The sequence below is a fragment of the Thunnus thynnus genome, chromosome 3 (assembly GCF_963924715.1).
Source record: "Thunnus thynnus chromosome 3, fThuThy2.1, whole genome shotgun sequence".
In the NCBI taxonomy this organism is placed as follows: domain Eukaryota; kingdom Metazoa; phylum Chordata; class Actinopteri; order Scombriformes; family Scombridae; genus Thunnus; species Thunnus thynnus.
This window is the reverse complement of record NC_089519.1, coordinates 21507635-21526343: the sequence shown is the minus strand read 5'-3', so window position 1 is coordinate 21526343 and position 18709 is coordinate 21507635. Positions and strand designations below refer to the sequence as shown.

Sequence of the window (18709 nt, the reverse complement as noted above, 5' to 3'; positions counted from 1 at the left end):
ATATTTGTAACATGTGGTAAGAGAGAAATCTCATTACTGACCATCTGCATGTAAACAGGGTTTTTGTAGTGCATTCTCTGTTTTCCTTCCTTAGCCTGATTTCTCCCAATCAAGTATTTTTTCTGTGCATGCAAATGTAATGCTGCCACCACTGTCACACACACTCATACCCCACAGTGCTGCTGCAGTGTGCACTCTGCAGGTCTGACATATGGCAATATGAGGCCCTGTATCTTCCCTCCTTGGGGACCTCAGCAGCTTTCTATCTACCTCTTCATGTGTTTTCGCATCACTGATCTTCACACATGGCATCATCTTCAAGGCTGACCTACAATAAAACTCTTTCCAATATCTTCTCTGTTTCAGTCTTCCCAGACATAGTTCAAGCACTCCCACACAAAGGGATGTCAAGCACAGCACAGTGCCTCGATAGGATACTGACAGTGTAGACAGTGACAGTGGAGATACTGCTGTGGAATTTTCCCTGACAGAGGATCAATTTACTTGACAGTAAAGTGAGGCTGAAGTTGACTTTATCACAACAATAGGATTTTCAGCAGAAAAGTCACAGAATCCCACAAATTTATTTTAAAATTCAGTAGATTTGATAAAAACAGATTTTTATGTATTTTCCAGTTGTTAGTGAGAGGCCTTGATGTTCCACGTGCTGCAGGGACTATATTTTCCGTAATTCTCAATAAGCATTCCCTTGACCTACATGATGATTTTATGCATTTGATTATCATCAATGCATGATTCCAAAATTAAAATTAGTATATCAAGGACATATACAGTTGTATGCAAAAGTTTGGGTACTCCTTGTCAAATATATAATATATATATATATATATATATATATAAAATAACATGAATGCATAGTTACTTTTTATGTCATAAATTGAACAAAAATTTAAAAAAAATAAGAACATCATTGTGGCATATGCAAAAGTTTGGACACCATAGGAGTTCCAAAGCCTCAGATTCTTTCTACAGGGTCTCAGCCATTGATCAGCTTGTTAGGCCTGAGGCATTTCAACAATTGTCATTAGGAAATGTCAGCTGGTGCCAGTTTCAAAGCTTTGCAAATACTCTGACTCTTCCAACCTTGTGCAAACACTCAGCAACCATAGATTCCTCTAAGCAGCTGTGTAAGACTCTGAAAATGAAAGTTACTGATGCCCACAATGCAGGGGAAGGCTACAAGAAGTAGCAAAGCGTTGTCAGCTTGCAGTTTCCACAGTGCGAAATGTAATTAAGAGATGGCAGTTTAGGGCAACTGTGGAGGTCAAGATGAGATCTGGAAGATCAAGAAAACTCCCGGAGAGAACTGCTTCTATGCTGGTCAGAAAAGCAAATCAAAATCCCCATTTGACTGCAAAAAACCTGCAGGAAGATGTAGCAGACTCAGGAGTGGTGATGCACCGTTCCACTGTGCAGCAATGCACAAAAAAGACCTTAATGGAAGATTCAGTAGAAGAACCCAACCTTACCTGCATTCTCATCATAAACACCTTGCCAACTATTAAGCATGGTGGTGAATGCCACAATGATATTTTTATTTATTAATTTATTTTTGTTCAATTTGTGACATAAAAAATATCTATGCTTTGATTGCTTTTTTTCCGTATCACAGAGAGGCTGTGTTTACATCTTTTCGATTAAAAAATCACCAACATATATTTGTCAAGGGGTGCCCAAACTTATGCATACAACTGTAAAGGTACCAGATCTTAAGTTGCCAAAATAAATAACAAACTGAAAAAATGTCATTGAGTCTTTTAAAATGTCTTCATTGTCACTCTGAGCTACTCTGTACTGGGCAAGTCACACTCTAATTTCACCCTCAACTCTACACTGAAAGACCTAATTTATAAACATCTTTATTATGACTTACCTTCTACATTTTGACTCACACAGAACATTTGTGAAGTGGGCAGCATACACATTAAATTGCATACAGTTTTATTTTTACTGTCCTTGAGGGCAGGTACTCTTTATCCACTTCCAATCAAGTCAACTTTCCCTCGCAGTGTGTATCAGCAGATCAGAGCTACAAGGACAAACAGTAACGACGACTATTTGTGGAACAACAAAGAGATTACAAATAAAGAACTCTGTCTTTGTCTCTGTGTGACTCTCCCTCACATCTCCTTGTATGTGACAGGTAGACATGGAGCTCAAAAAACCTCCCCACCTCCCCTTTGAATTAAGTGAGAAAAGCCAGTCAAGTTATTTTCAGTCGAGTATGTTGTCTTCATGATTACAGGCATGCTATCTTTGCATCAAACTATAATAAAAGAATGAAAGTAAGAAATTCTTCAAACATGTTGTTTTTGCATTTCCAAATATGGTATTCAGATTTGAGAACTTCCATAGCTCCAACAGTGCTCTCTTCCCACACTCCCCCACTGTCCAGGTTGCTGGTGGATAAATCTGGATAAACTTTGCTCATACCTCTTTTTGTACCTTCAATTAACATATACATGGCCATGGAGTTAAGTTTGTTTTGGCTGCTTGAGAATATGAGTAAGTTGTATTCACTGATGTGACAGTACATGTACATTTCAGAAAGTTAGCAACCATCATTTCTGTTTCTACTCCTATAGATAAATACTATAAAGTCATGCCAACCACTAATCTGAGACTGCATCTTTCTTGCAGTGAAGCCCCTTCAGTTGGGCTAAATCATAGCACAGGGTTCCCAAGTGAAAGTAGCAGAACATGACAGCTTTCCACCTGATGGCAAGAGATATTTTTATCATTGTGTTGTGCTAAGCTTCATACTGTGAGAGCTTGCTGTCATTGTACAGGAAAAGCAGAGGATCTCCCACACTGAGACAAGACAAGCCCCAAGCATTCAAGAAAAAAGCTGCTTCAATATCTCAAACATTTGTAATATAATGTATGGCAGGAAAAAAAAAAACTGAGATACATTTTTAGAACAGTTGGTCAGTTTGTGATCTGCCAGGTATAACAGGGCTTTATTTGCCTGTTATTCTTAGAAACCATTTCATCCATGGACAACCACCCAAACTGGTGTTTTATCTATATTTCAAAGTAATGTGCCCACAGCCCAAGCTGTACCCATATATGGTACTTCAATCTGTCTAATTTCACACTTCTTTGGGTTGGCCATGAGCATCGGCTGCCTTAAGGTTTCCATAAAAGCCCTCATATGCTGCGTATGCTCTTGACAGCTGTTTCTATAGATGATAGTGTCATCTGCATAGACAGTTAACATATGTTCTGTTAGTGTGTATTGCAAATAAGTGTAAAACTCATATGACAGACTAAAAAGTGAGAGGACGAGGAAGCAAAGCCTAAAGATGAAGCTCTCGATTTATCAGTCAATCTATGTTCCAACCCTCACCTATGGTCATGAGCTTAAGGTGATTACTAAAAGAATGATTGTAGATACAGGTGGCTGAGTGTCCTCAGGCTCTGCTCACCTTTAGAAATTGGGTTCAGACAACTGGAAGGAGCTCAGAGTAGAACCACTGCTCTTTCATGTTTGAAAGTAGTCCGCTGAGGTGGTTTTGGCATCTGATTAGGACACTTCCTAGATGCCTCTGTTTGGAGGTGTTCTGGGCACACCCAACTGGGAGGAACAGAAAATGCTGAAGGGATTACATATCCCGTCTGGCCTGAGAATGCGTCAGGATCCCCCAGAAAGAGCTGGAGGAAGTGGCTAGGGAGAAGGGCGTTTGGACTATCTTGCTTAGCTTGCTGCCACGGCGACCTGGACATGCATAACTGGCGGAAAATTGATAGACAGATGGATGAACTTTGGTGAGTTGTTTATCAGTTTAGCATGGTCAAATTGCATTGAGTAAAAGCAGCTGTTGCCAATATGATACAGCAATTCATCAACCCTAGGCATTAAACTCTGTTGGTGTGTCAACAAGAAATTCTATCTCTTACTGCTGCGGTTTGGTTGATAGACAACTTTTAGTGCCTATTAATAGTTGTTTTGCATATTGATTATGATACTTATCTCAGCTATTGCCATGTTAAAACATACATACAAGTAAAACACTTAAAGGGGACCTATTATGCTTTTCCTTATTTTCAGTCAAATATATAATGCTGCAGTGTCGGATGTTCGCATTAAATGTGGCCAAAGTGTCAAATAATGAGGTAAACATATGTAGAAGTAATCCCTGTTAGCAAAAAGCACCGGCTTCAGGCTGCTCTGAACGCTCAATTTGAACGCGTTTTTTTCTACTTTCAGCCCAACTGACGTCAGCTTGTGACAGATTTCTTCATATATGGTCATTGGCTCCACGCACAGTGTGCAAGTTCGCTACTCTGCTCCGCTAACATTATGTCGTTTTTTCCATTGTTCTGGGGGTAGTCACACCGAGCCATGACTGGAGTCAAGCTGGCACACTGTGATTATTTTTCCATTACATAGCAGGAAAAAGTATAAAATAAAAAAATAAGTTGTTTAACCGTTGGAGGTGTGCTGGTCATCTGCAGCTCTTCATCAAACATCATCATCACTGTGGCTGTTTCTTGTACTATTCCTCCCTGCATTATTTCTAACTGATCCACTGAGAGTAAAGAGCTCTAAATATCTCCATATATTGTTGTGTTGCCTGGTTTTTAGTGCTACTAATGAAGCTCTGATAATTCGGTGAGGAACACATTTCATTTCCTGTAAATTCTTCACAATAAAAGTCTCCCGTTATTTAGTCATTTAAGAGCTTTTAATTCATAGCAGTAAAGCAGGAAATGTTGGGTTTGCATCGGTGGTAACTTAACACGACTGATAAGGCTTCCCCTCAGCAGGCTTCCGGGAAGCTGGCCAATCAGAACAGAGTGGGCTCATCAGGAGGGGGGCCTTAAAGAGACAGGACCTAAGACTGCCTGTTAAGAGACAGAGGCTGAACTGAAGGGCTGCATAAAGGGCCAGTGTAAGATAAATAAGGAGTTTTTTTTAACTGTGAATCATGCAAAGCTACTCTAGTGGAGCCCCAGGGTAAAAATACACAGTTGGAAATGAGCACAATAGGTCCTACTGAGGCTACATAACACTCAAACTTCCCAGCACCACTTGAGCACCCCTGTGCGAAGTTCTTCCTTGAGTTTTCACATTATGCACCTTTTTGGTTGAGTTCCTGTGTCTCCTCCCTGTCTGGTCAAACACAGAGTTACACAGATCATGCTAATTAGGTGCTATGTCCTGAGGTGACTGGCTACACCCCTCCTGGCTGTCTCTTCCTCCCTAGCCATTCTGCCTGACATACTGTGGTTCAGTTTTTAATTTTGTCACAGTTAATAATGATGAGGACTGACCACAGCATATGGTTACAGCATACATATACTGTATACTATGCACGTTGTTAGATTTTTGATATTGTTTCCCACATCACTGACCAACACTGCCAAACTGTCCTCCCTCCATTTCATCCAGGATCTCTATCCTCTGTTGTGTCAAAGTTTGATTTTGCTTGTCTTCCAGTATCATATTTTAACTCCAAGCGTGTCCGTATATGTCAAGTGTCAGATGTTCTTTCATCTGAATATAAAACCCTCTTTTGAACTTGCAAATGCCACAAAAACAGTGTTCAGAGCTCATTTTCAGGTCTGTGTGGACAGTAGTGAAAATGAATTAACATTAAGCATTATCATTTATCATTTATGCTATATTCTGTAAATATTTCTTTACTGTTATGCTGTGTGCCTTTGTTGCACTGCATGAAGAGATTGTGTTTTGTGCTGACTTCTGTAACTCAGGTACACGCTCTCTCCAAAAGTAATGAATACTATGTTTTGATTATGTTACTTTAAATTGTCAATACTTTGTGTATGTTTGTTTATTTCCCTGAGTGCTTGCAGACAAATTTCCACCACACATTGTAAAATTATTCTAATTACAAACACACTGAAAAGCCCACAGTTTACACAGGGTGCCTGTTTAAACAAAAAACATTCATTGAAATGAAGACTGATGTTTCACACAGGTTTGCATTCCAGCTTGTTGCAGTGAACTAAACAACTACCACTCAACACTTAAGGAATTGAGGGGGTTCATTCAACAAAATTTACATACAATACATACAGAACAAAGTCTAATACAGCCGTCCAATATACATAGTGAAAAAGCTCATTACTAAACAACAAACACAAGCTCAGATAATTACATGTTCTCTCTTGTTTGAGTGTGAGTCTCCTTTTATTTTTCACATGAAATGTTTCATAAAGGTCTGGAGCAGAACAAATGAACTAATTTGCTGATGTGAGCTGAGGACATTGCTTTATATGTGTGCTCTGTAAGAGTGTGGTTTCTTTCCATCAGTTCAAATTCCCTCCTCATACTGGACCGTGTCAGTGATGAAGGGGCAGTCATTATCCCCCCTGGGTTTTAAGGCATAAGTAGCCTGGCTGAGATGACAGGTAGTGGACAGAGCTATGGCTCAGTGCTGACTGGCTAGCCAGTTGACTGATTAAAAAAATGTGCTGAGTTTATGGTTTGGAGGTGGGACGTCTGGTTGACTCGGGGGATTCAGTGTGGACTCACACACAGATACCGAATCTGCCCGGACAGACTCAAAGTAAATGCGAGAGGTGTCTTCATTCTAATTTTATTATCGTTCTACTGTATATTTATATTTCTACTCCGTCTCCTCAGTTAACACTTCACCCTCCAACTAACTACACACTCTGTAGCCATGTACAAACTAAATCAATACCCTACTATTTACCACAGCAGACAGAATATGTTTACATTATTGTTTGCTTTCTGTTTACTCCATTAAATATTAACATGACAAGAGAATAGTCATTTCTTCTTCTCCAATCCAGCAAGATGTGACCTGCCTGGATCATTGAAACACCATTACACAGTGGCATTTTTATGAAGAAAAAACAAGAGAGATAATGCATTTTCCTGTTGTTGTTGTTGTTTTTTTTTTTTTTTAACTGCATACGATACAGGAACAGGGACAGAAAACACACAAGTGGTTTTAGTGGGAGTCCTATCCAACCTCTCATTTGATCATAGATCACATTGCATTGGGTGATGATGTCTTCGACTTACACAATATGCACGTCAAGGAGTTATTATTTACTATCAAAGACAATGTAGCAGCATTTCTTGTTTCAACTCTTTCCTGAATCCCACCAGTTGTCAGCCAACAGCAAAACAAACCAAAATCCAAAACATCTTTGTTGATTCAACACTCGAGTCATGTAGATAATTAGATAATTAGCAAATTATCTAATGTAATGCCTTTGTCATACAGGTTTTATGCTGCCTCAGCCCTACAATTGCAAATTAATTCTTTGCACAGTTGGGTTTGTGTGTCTACCTGTGGTGCTGTGTTTAGTAATAAGCAAAATAACTAATGACACTTCCCAGGTAATGGTTGGAATTAAAATTAAATATGCTATTACAGACTGTGAAGAAAGATTTTTTTTTCTAGACTCAATTTAGTACTGTACTACTGCATCTTATTTAACTAGATTAAGGGGTGAATTCACAAAGAATGGATTGCGGCTGCTGATAGCGCCATGAATTGTGCATCATCTGCAACCGCTATCTGCCCCGTCTCAAGGTCTGATTCACAGAAGGTTTTGTGCTAATGATATGATGGTGCAAACATACCCATAAAGTTTTGCAGCCAAGTGCCATTTGCCCTTGTTTTGCGTCTGATTGAGTAAGCGCAGTGGTTTCCAGTGTTTCAGGGTTTTCTCCACATTTCAGCACACAGATTGATTCATAATGAAAACTCCAGAGAGCACAAAAGCCTCAAATTGCGTGTTAATTAGCAGAAGTGTGCACACACAGAGCTCTCCACAATCACAAACCCAACCCCCTTCATGGATTTTGCTTCCCTAGTATTTCGCATCTATAACATAATCTACTGAAATGTCCATCAAAATACAGCCATTAACGTAACTCAGGCAGGTCTGAAACGTGTTAGATTAATGTCTGAATCTTACAATAATATTGTTCAGGTGTCACTGAATGTTCTGTTTGTTGCCCACAGCTGGCTGTGCGTCACAGCTGGCTGCAGCATCACACAGCAGCTGAAACGACAAGTGCGTTTCCAAACTGAGAAAGAGGCTGCGCGCATTTACGCACATGGCACAGCAGTAGTAACTTCATTAACACCAATCGGTCAGGATCTGATGATAATTTATGCTCTGTGTTCTGCTACACAGGTCAGCTGTTAGATACACATTCCAGGTTTATACAGAGGAATCATTTGTAATAAAGCAGCCCTTATGGATGAATCCTGAGCTCCATCAGCGCTGTCAGGACATTTTTATTTTTACGTAGCTTGAAGCTTGAAGATTTGAAGGAGAGAGAGGGGGGAGTGAGTGAGTAAGAGAGAGAGAGGGAGAGAGAGGTGAGTGGGTGAGTGTGCCGCAGTTACCACCAACTCTCTGAAGATGCTAATAATGTCACTCTATCTGCGTATGGCTATTAGCAGTGATCTTTGTGAATTGGACTGTTGTTGCAGTGAGGCTCATTTGCATAGAAAGGGGCCAATTTTGTGCCACATGTATGCATCTAATTTACATACGTGCAAATAGCAAAGGAGCACTGAGACACTATTTACTTGGCAGTGCAGTCTGGGGTGCATTTCATCCTTTGCAGGTGCTTTGTGAATTACACAGTTTCTTTTTGTGTCATTTGTGCAGGTTCAGTGGCCGCAAAAGCCGTGCAATCCTTCTTGTGAATTCACCCTAAGTCTGCAGCCACTCTAGTGATCCCATGAGGCTCATTACGCTTATCAAAAAAAAAACTGCGTTATGGAGACACAACACTGCTATTCGTATTTTTTTTAACCAAAAAAATGTATAGTTTGACCTTAGGGCGGCACCAGAACAAAGGCCACATGTTACTTAAATAAAAAAAAACAGACACCTCATTCAAACATCTTAGCTTGTCAGGCTCAGCTAAACCTTGTTGTAGCTCAGCAGCTCCAGTTGCATCTTGTCAGGCTCAGATATATTTCAGCAGACCTTTGTCCATTCCAGCTGTCATTTGTCAGCCTCAAGATCAAGACATAGATGAGCCCAACTGCAGACGGGGCTATGATTACTGTATAACATGCAACTGTGATGGAAAAGTCATGAAAGTGTGGAGATCTCATGCAGTACAAATTGTGTATGAAATAAATTCAGGATATTTTCAGTTGCTGATAAGAGTCATTACAAATGTCAAGGAATACACAAGTCAGGGGTAAATTAATTTACTTTTCAGGGATTTATGTCAAGGTAATTGTGCAGGAAAATTAAAATGTTCTATTTTTTCTCAGAGATAAATAGTCACATCAGATGAATTAAGGCATATTTTTAATTTATAACCCTTAAAATATAATGAATAAAATCAAACTTTAAGCTTTGAGAACAGTCTCTTGTACAATAGAAAATAATAATAATTTGATACTATATTACTATATAGAATACCATATTGGGCAAAAATTATAACATTAGTTGTTTGTTCAAAGACCTAAAACAACCTTTTTTTACGCTTGAATACAAACAGACAGAGCAGGGGTATCCACAGCAATTTTAAGTGATGCTCTTGCATTATTTGATTTTTTATTCAAATAGCTTATCTTTTTATTTATGATTCCTATTCCTTATTTACTCGGGTTGTGCTAGAAAAATAGCCTGTGTCAATTGTTAAAAAGCTCTCATTATGGGCATATTCATTTAGCACCTTATCGTTTTTTTTTAATGATCAATCAATTATTCATTGGCTGACAGCATATAAAAGGATATTACTTAAAATTGGATGAAACCCTAACCCATAGCTTTGATGTGAAATGTAAAACCTTTAATCGAGGAAAAATTGGCATTTTTGTATTCTGTAATATTTTCATGATTATACAATTGTCAATCAGTGATATAAACTGCCAGTTTAATTTTGGTTGCCGTAGCAGTTACCTTAGAAATAAAAAGACATATTTTTATGGTTTAGAGAGCCATGCGGAAGATTCTGGAGAAACCTGACTGTAGAAAAGTCCACAGAGAAACAAAATCTGTGTGTGAGGAGAGCTTGGACCAGATGATCTTACTGGTCGAACCAACTCTGTAACTTCAACCAACTTAAAAGAAAGTTCAGCTGTTTTATATATTTATTTTGAGGTGAGGTGTGTGTGTGGGGGGGGGGGGGGTCTGTCAGCAGCAAGAAAAGCAAACATATCTATCTTAGCAAAGCACCAAAATTGGATAGGACCATGCCAAGTTTGTGTAGGGCAGTGTGCCAACAGGGAGCAGAGGCAGGGCTTTGGGTCTGTAGCAATAAAATAAAAGATGACAACGATGGAAAACATGGCTTGATATTAACATTCAAATGATATTTGAGAGTGAGGTGAGAAAGAATGCAGAGGGAGAAAAGATTAGGGCTTTGTATACTAAAATATAAATATAGATAGAAATATAACACCATATACCTGTATTTTTTTATTGTCTTGCATGTCTTTAAATTGGAAAATGCAACACTCTTTAGCTATAGATTTAAAGCAGACCTAGATTTGGGATGTTGTATCATTAAGCTACTCTTTTTCATTGTTTTTCACGTACTTCTCAATGTTCCTGTTTCTCTCTTCTTGTCTCTCATTTCTACCTCTTTCACACACTAATGCACACACATACACACACAGTATTTTTGGGAAGGCGTCCAGCTGCCGTGGTGAGAGTGACTAATGACCCCTTTCACCGCACAAACACCACATAATCAGAGATGCTGAGGATCTGTGTCTGCCCGCTGTCCCGTCTGAGTAATTACGCCAGGGACTCAATTAATCTACTACCCAACAATCAACCCAGCTGTACATGCCTGTTGCCCACTGCAGTGTCCCTGTGTCTTGATTCAGAGATGAATATGCCATTTTTTTGTTGTTTTTGTAATCCTGTGCTATTTTATTATGCAGAGCTCTTGAGATATCATAAAATATTGACTTGAACATTGATATTGACTTTAAAGTTTAGTTTTATAACAATCTGAAGCAACTCTTGACCCAAAGCCATATCCACCTTAAGCATAAACGAACACTCATAAATCTCTGTGGGTGCTTGTTCACCCTTAGGGCAGACATGGCATTGGGTGTTTGGGTGAACACCTAATCCGATGTCACAGGAGACTCATAACTACTCTTAAAAGGAAAATATGTACACTGTAATATTGGGGAAAATACTCAAAACTACAAATGTAAACACTTTGATACTGTACTGTTTATCTAACTCCAAATAAATAATAATTCATGAGGATTTTGCTTTTGTTCCCAAACATGACAGGTGTATAAACTTTTTACAGCAATGCAGATGAGTCGATTTGGATCCAGGCTTTAATGAAGGCACTAATCTAGCTTAATTTTTAATTTTGCTTTAGAAGGAGATACAGGCACTTTAGCCTCTTTGGCACCTTTTGATAAGTGGTAAAATTGTGAAAAGAATGAAAGCAAACAAGTGATAGCAATAATACAATAATACATTTTCCAACAGTAAATTTCTTTTCTCAACACTGTTTAGGGATGCAACGATTATGGATTTTGATGGTATGACTATAGTTTGGGTGTAAATCTCATGTTCACAGTTTTATGATTATTATGCATTTATTTCAAAATACAATGGATGGATAAAATCACATGAGCATGTTTTGTTTTGAAGAGGGAGCATCAGACACACACTTTGCCAAGGATTCTGCAACAGTGGGATAAAGCGCAGCAGTACCAGAGGTAGGCTAAAAGTGAATAAGAAAAATGAAAATAAATAATCCATGCCAAGATGAACTTCGATTGGACATTGCAGTAATGACTTTGACTTCTAATATTTAAAATATAGTATTTTTAATTCTTATTCTTATTCTTATTATTATTAATATGAGAGTAAGATGAACTTTATTGATCCCCTAGGGGAAAATATTACTAATGTAGGTAATAAACTGAAATCTTTTTATTATCAACTGTCATCCATGCCTATTTTTTCAAATTTATTTTTAATCATCTTTTTAAATAATTGATCTAATTTTACATGCAGCTTGATAAAATTCAGTCTATTATTGTTTTTTTGTTGTTTTTTTGAAGTTTTAGTAAAAATGAAAGAAACAATCTCTTATGCCGGTGTTATTAACCACTGAAATGCAAATTAATTAGATCCCATGGTGTTGGAAGTCTACAAGATCCTAATGTTAAGTAGTCTTTTGCACCTAGCATATTTACCTACCATGCCAGCATTTACTCAACATAGATGGGAGGAAGCAACAGGATATAAATGGTTGTATTGAAGCCTTTGAGGGAATTACATGCATTTACAAACAACACACAAATAGATAAATATAAACAGTGCAATTCTCCTTTTCCTGCTTTGCTGCCATTGGTTTACGCTGCACTGAAAGCCCAACTCTTAACTCACCGCTACTTCTGTGATTGTAAGTGAAATGTTATATATATTTAATGTCCTATCAACTCAATGTTTCATTAAGTAACTCGCCAATAAAGTCATGTTTTTTAGGTTAGTTATTATTTAGCGTTATACCTTCACTTGAACAGTAGAGCTAGGCGGTGATCTCGAAGATGTTTCGTTAAGTTTGAGGTGTTGGGTCCTTTAGCAGTGACTTTTCTTCAAGATTTACAAACTGGAGATCCGTCTTCTTGAACAACCCCTGGTTCATTCTTTACGTATCCAAAATAATCCCACACTGACAATTTAAGGCATTTCTTTTGGTGGATACGCGGACGTCGCTCTCGTGAACTTGTTGAACTTGCAGCACATTTTAAGATGGTGCACCAGGTTTGTTTTGGTTCTGCGATGGAACTTCTGTCTGCAGTCTGCTGGTTGCAGGTATGGACTTTTTTTTTAACACAACTGTCTATTTTTTTTTAAATTTTCCTCAGAGTACAACCGTTGTTCACAGAAAAATAACGTACCATAATATGTCCCTTTTTGGGAATGAGAACGGAAACACTTGGTGTAGATGAACCTTTACGGTTACATAACAGTGATGTTTTAAAGCGTGTTAATAGTGAAATTGGTTAATCGTTGCATCCCTAACACTATTATGCTTATATTTAGCTTATTATTTATTATTTAATTAAAGCAATATAATATATTACTTATATTATTTAGTTTTCCTACTTTCCTTCCTCTGGTTCAGTGGTTCAGAGACTATTCCAAATGGCCAATATAGCTCCACATTAGTGCCGCCACAAATCTTCAATTGCGTTTGACAGGAGTTGAATGAAAGTGATTTGAATATATTAAGTCAGTGACTCAACTGGTGTGAGCTGTCTTCCATAAATTTAGTATACGGTTGAAAAATGTCCCTTAGGTGTAAAGGGGCTTTCACATCGCCGCGTGGTAACTCGCCGCCACCATTAATTTCAATGAGGGGAAGGCAGCAGAGGGGGAAACCTACGTGGATACGCACAGATTTTGCTCTGCCGCTGAACTTCTGGTGGTAACCGCCTGGCTTTGGCCAATCAGATAGAAGGGGGCGGGCATCATGGTCACAAAGAAGAACAATCATGGAGGAGCTGATAATGCTGGTGTTTGAATACCCGGAGTTGAACAACATGGCGCTGGCTACTTATAAAGACAACCAGAAGAAAAACTAGGCCTGGGAAAACATTTCCACCAGACTTTAGATGAGTGGAAAATGGTCCAAATATGTAGAAATCTTAAGTAATTTCAGTAATATCTATTGTCTTGCTACAGTAAACAGCTACTTATGCCTTGTGTACACTACAGGACTTTAAGAATACTCTCACATTTAACAACTTCTTTTCTGCATATATCATAAGATTAGCAAGGACGTGTAGTTTACACAGATCAACGTGTTGTGGACTTTTGGATGGGTTGCACCAATGCCATGATGCTCACCTGCCTATCATGACAGCCTTGGACCATAGTGGCAGCAGCCGCTTTTAAAAACGCTTTTGGGGAACACTCTTGCAGGTAGGCAGTTGTCAGGAAAGCCCCTTAAATGATTTCCATTCTATTTATATATTCTTAAAATGACAGATAAATTTGAGCATGAGGGTTCGGGTGGTTTGGGAGCTTTCAACTGTATCTCATGGCTTTCAGTCAGCAAATAGAGATGGCTCAGACCTCGTTATCATGTAACCTAAGTGTATGAATTCTATAATAAGCGAGCATCAGTCCTGCGAACACACGCAATAGTTTATTGGCACATTTCAACATGTGTATCAATACCTGACTGATAAATTGTTTGAGTCAGTATAATGCTCATTATTAGTTTAACACAGAACAGTATAGGCATATTGGCCAATAAGTAACAAGAAATAGCAATACATCAATGCCAAAGATGTGTTTGAGGTAGTTTAAAAACAGTGTCTCCATTACACAGTTTTCTCAACAGAAAGCACTGCCAAGTTTATTCTATAAATAAAAAAATAGTAATAATAGTAAAATATTCCACTCAGTACATATTTTGGTCATGTTTCTTTGAAAATCAAATTTAAGATCAAAAAAATCTTTTTATCAAAAAGATTCATGTTGTGTGAAAATCAGCTGATACATCATTATCAGATTTCTGATAACTTTCATATATCGATATTGGTATAAGCCTCAAAAGTCCAATATTGTTTGAGTTCTACTAAGTAACTGTGAGGTAAAAACTTTTTTTCTCTGGCACACTGTAACAGATGTAGATACATGTACCACTTCACTATACAAAAGTAATGATGTATGCTACAAATACATGTAAATTAAAAGCAAAATGAAAAACATAAATTTAAACTGTTACAATCATTCTTTTAATTACAGTTATTTTTAATAGTCTAAACAGAGTAATGAATTGACATTATTGGTACATGTATTATGAACACTTTGATAATGGGTTTATTGGATAATGAACTCTCATTAAGTGGATTCTTATTTGATCCAGATTCTCCTCCACACTCTGTCTGCAGAAGGTGATGTTAGATGTTTGATGCTGTTATTTGCAGTGGCATATTAAATGTATAAAAAGACTCCATCACTGTGCAGACATGCTTTGCAATCTAAGAAATGTTGTACACCAGCATGCCAAATGAATTTGTGCAATTATTGCCTCTTCTTAATAATCAATCAGATGAATTACAACCCTATTTATACCTCGTTTTTCATGTAACAGGTATTCATATTGTAAACAGTTGTGATTGATCTGCATTGCTGTATTTGCTATGAAGAATTTCTCTTTGGAAGCTTAATGGTAATCCCATTGCCCTTTTCTCCACGCTTTACAATATGCAGATTGCCTTTGCTTGGACAGCATTGTCTGTCCACGAGTCTTATCCAGACCAGGAAATTATGCTACCACACTCGCCTGAGGAGAGTGATTAAGAGTGTATATGAGTTCAGAATGTAGAGTACTAGCTCATTTAGTTGTAAGTGATTTATAAATTATACAAAGGACCAATACAATACACACAATGTATTTTCAGCTGAGGTATTGCTAAAATGCTACTACTACTAACAATATTAAAGAATTAATTTTCAGATTTAGTCAGCCCATTGATGCCAGTGCTATAGTATTGTTTCCATTTCCTACAAGGTTTGGACATGTTTGTTTTCAGCTATTTCAGCAAGAGATTTTGTGTCATTTGGGACATTACATTTACCAGCTTTTTTGGGCTTTGATTCATCGTTAATCACACTACAGAATAACAGGAAAGGGTCAACACTGAAACAACATTACAGATAGCCAAGCATTGTATGCATAATATACTGTAGTGACTGGAATACTCAGAGACTTGATGCAAAAGAGGCCCAACATTTGAAAACACAAATATCTGGTCAACATAATATTTGATGCAAATGTTCAACACAGCCCAGGGCATAGATAAATATTACTGGCGCTCGTGCTCCAGCAAATGAGGTCCCCTTGTGACTTGCTGTCAGTCTCTTCAGCAAACTTATCAAGCTAGCAGTGGTACTTTATTGCTCTGGATTCTCTTCATGCTATATATTTTTTTCTCCTGTTTGTTTTTTCTCATTTCTTTATCTGTTCAAATTTCATAAAGGAAAGTTGTTCGTTTGCATGCATCCAAATATCTGTTCTGAAGTTACCCAAAAAAGAGTTAAGAGGTGTCTGTAATCTGGATAGTATTGTTACAAGCAACAGCTCAACGTAGCCAAATGGAAAGTTTGTGTTAAGCACTGCAACATCACAGTTTATGCAAATAGAAATTTGCGTGCAACAAATTGGGTGTGACTTAAATATTCAATAATTACCCTCTTCTCCTGACAAGAAGAGATAACCGCTAACTGCAACATATATTTGTGAATGCAAGTGAACTGGCACTTTAATTTAATTTCCCCCTAAAACATTACTCCCCCGTTAAAGGGGAGTTTTTCCTTGCCACTGTCGCCAAGTGCTTGCTCATGGGGGAATTGTTGGGTCTCTGTAAATTAAAGAGTACAGTCTAGACCTGCTCTATGGGAAAAGTGCCCTGAGATAACTTTTGTTATTATTTGGTGCTATGTGAATAAAATTGAAATAAAATAAATTGAAACAACCAACATACACTGTAGCAGCAGTTCAACTAGTTAGATACTATAAAATCACTTGATTGAATTAATATTTGACACACCTGTAATCATAAAAACATCCTCTCTATTGCTAGTGCATTTAAAACAGTAACTCTTCTACATACAGCAGTGTATGCAATGTTTATTTTTTGTCCCAGTTGCAAAAGGTTTATTCTAGTTGTTCTTAAGATGCAACATCAGTCCTCATTTTTTGATCAGACATATAATTATATCAGCTTTGTTAGACTGTCAGAATTGATGTTATTTGAATCAGTGGTTCAGCTGACCTTGCTGGTATTGCTGGTGTCAACGTTTCCCACAGTGCTTTTTAAAAAGTCAGACTGGTGAGGTCAAAGTGGAACTGCAATAGAATTGAATATGTCAGAAATATCAAAATGGCCCGACAGGCCTGATATTTCTTCTGCAATATTAAACTGTTGGTGACACGAGCGGATTTGTGTCTCACAGAAGGAAAAAAAGGCTTTTTGAGGACACAGTTTTGGTAGTTTGAGTCATTGTTTTGGTGGGCAGATTGTGTATTGTTGAGAGGTGCAGATTGGAAGGTAGTTGGTGAAGAGGTAAACAGTGGAAGGATTAACGACTTCAGAGGGCTTGGTCCTGCCTTGGCACCTCTCCAGCTAATGAATGGAAGTAGCTGGAGGTCTCACACATCCATCGCCCACTGTGCTTGGTTGTTACTGCTCACTCTGGGAATGACCCTGGGAGAGCTCAGTGTCTTCATTCCAAATCATGTTGTTATGCAGGTGAGCTTCTGCCTTCAGACCAGAGGAATATTATCCCCCACAAAGACATGTGGAAGTGGTTCAAGGTCTGCAGCAAGCAGCAGTGAGAGGTCTGTCTTCTGGGAGATGGTGTTTGCCTGCCTGAAGAGCCCTTCCAGATGGTGAAGCTGTGAGTGTACCTCAATCACTACTCCTCCCAGAAGCACAAAGCTAGAAGAGGTATCTGGCATCCTCGGCAGCCAGGTGGGTCAATGAGTACCAATCTGTAGCTGGAGGCACCTGTAAAAATCGGGGATAAAAGATACTTGAATTTGTCGGTTCAGTACATAACAGTGCTTCGTTAGGGTTTTCCCAATCAGATTTTTTCCTCTTTTTCCTCCTCTTAAAAAGCTACAATGCAAAATTAGCCTAATTATGGCCTACCTTACAATTGAAAATCTAATCAGTTAAGATAAATATGCTGAACAGCTGAATATCCTGTATCATTTGCTGCATTTAGATTGGTTTCCTATGGTGTTTTGTATAATGTCTATGAAGAGAAGAATGTCTGTGTGGATCTGTTATGACAGGAAGGTTTGGAAAGTATCTGAACAACCTTTTTTTATCCACAGCATGGACAGTATATGAAAGGTCAAATAAGCCAACACAAGCTCTATAGAAAGGTGATGTACTGTACTGTACCTGCAAAATGTCACTGAAACACAACAGTATATTAAGAAATATCAACACATCATGCTGCTTCCTGTCCAGTTTAAGAACAGTTGTTAAAAAGCCAAAAATCACACACAATGTTTAAGTCCCCTGTTTCATTTTGTGACAGCAAAAATTCATCCACTCATTACCTCTTGCACATATTGAAACCCATAGATTCATGACAATAGTATGGCATTTTCTCCCAATTCTCAAACATAAAACAAAATTCCTGTTTTATATTTTGTGTTTATTTTGTTGTGTTATAGCATGTTTTAGACTGCACTCCAGGCAAAACTCATATTAATTCACATTATGAATTCTGCCTGATGAAGACTAATTGATTAACCGAGAAAATAGTGGACAGATTAATCGATAATGAAAATAATGTTTAGTTGCAGTCCTGGCTGAAACGTGGAAGGGGCATTTTTGCCCTCATAATAGCAACATTGGAGAGAACAGGAAATGAGAGATGGGGTGGTGACACGCAACAAAGGTCCGCAGCTGGAATCGAACCCCGGAAGTTGTGGTTAACCAGGCTACTGGGGTGCACCGTTGAGTGAACTTTTAATTCCATCTCCGTATTTATGATTTCTGTATCCAGACAAGACAGGAAATCATGAGTCAGATGTGCTCTCAACTAATCAGTTGAGTAAAAAGAAAGAGGTATTTGATGAAGAAAAAAAAAGAATCAATGTTGTCCTAGAAAATGAGATTCTTCTGAAAGCTTGGGAGAGTTGGGCTTAACCCAAATCATGAATCACTGGTTAATTAAGCTCTCA

General features: G+C 38.1%; 1 long non-coding RNA gene across 7 annotated transcripts in view; it reads left to right on the top strand.

Moving 5' to 3' along the window:
* The window catches only part of LOC137179769 (uncharacterized), a 261190-nt gene that overhangs the window by 80293 nt on the left and 162188 nt on the right, over positions 1–18709 (top strand). For 4 of the 7 annotated variants that reach the window (XR_010927869.1, XR_010927870.1, XR_010927871.1 and 1 more), the window contains exon 2: positions 17259–17406. The exons of 2 other annotated variants lie outside the window; for them this stretch is intronic. This is a non-coding gene — a long non-coding RNA (uncharacterized lncRNA). Of the gene's footprint in view, positions 1–17258; positions 17481–18709 lie in introns of those variants that run through there. One more of the 7 variants, XR_010927868.1, reaches the window with a different exon arrangement.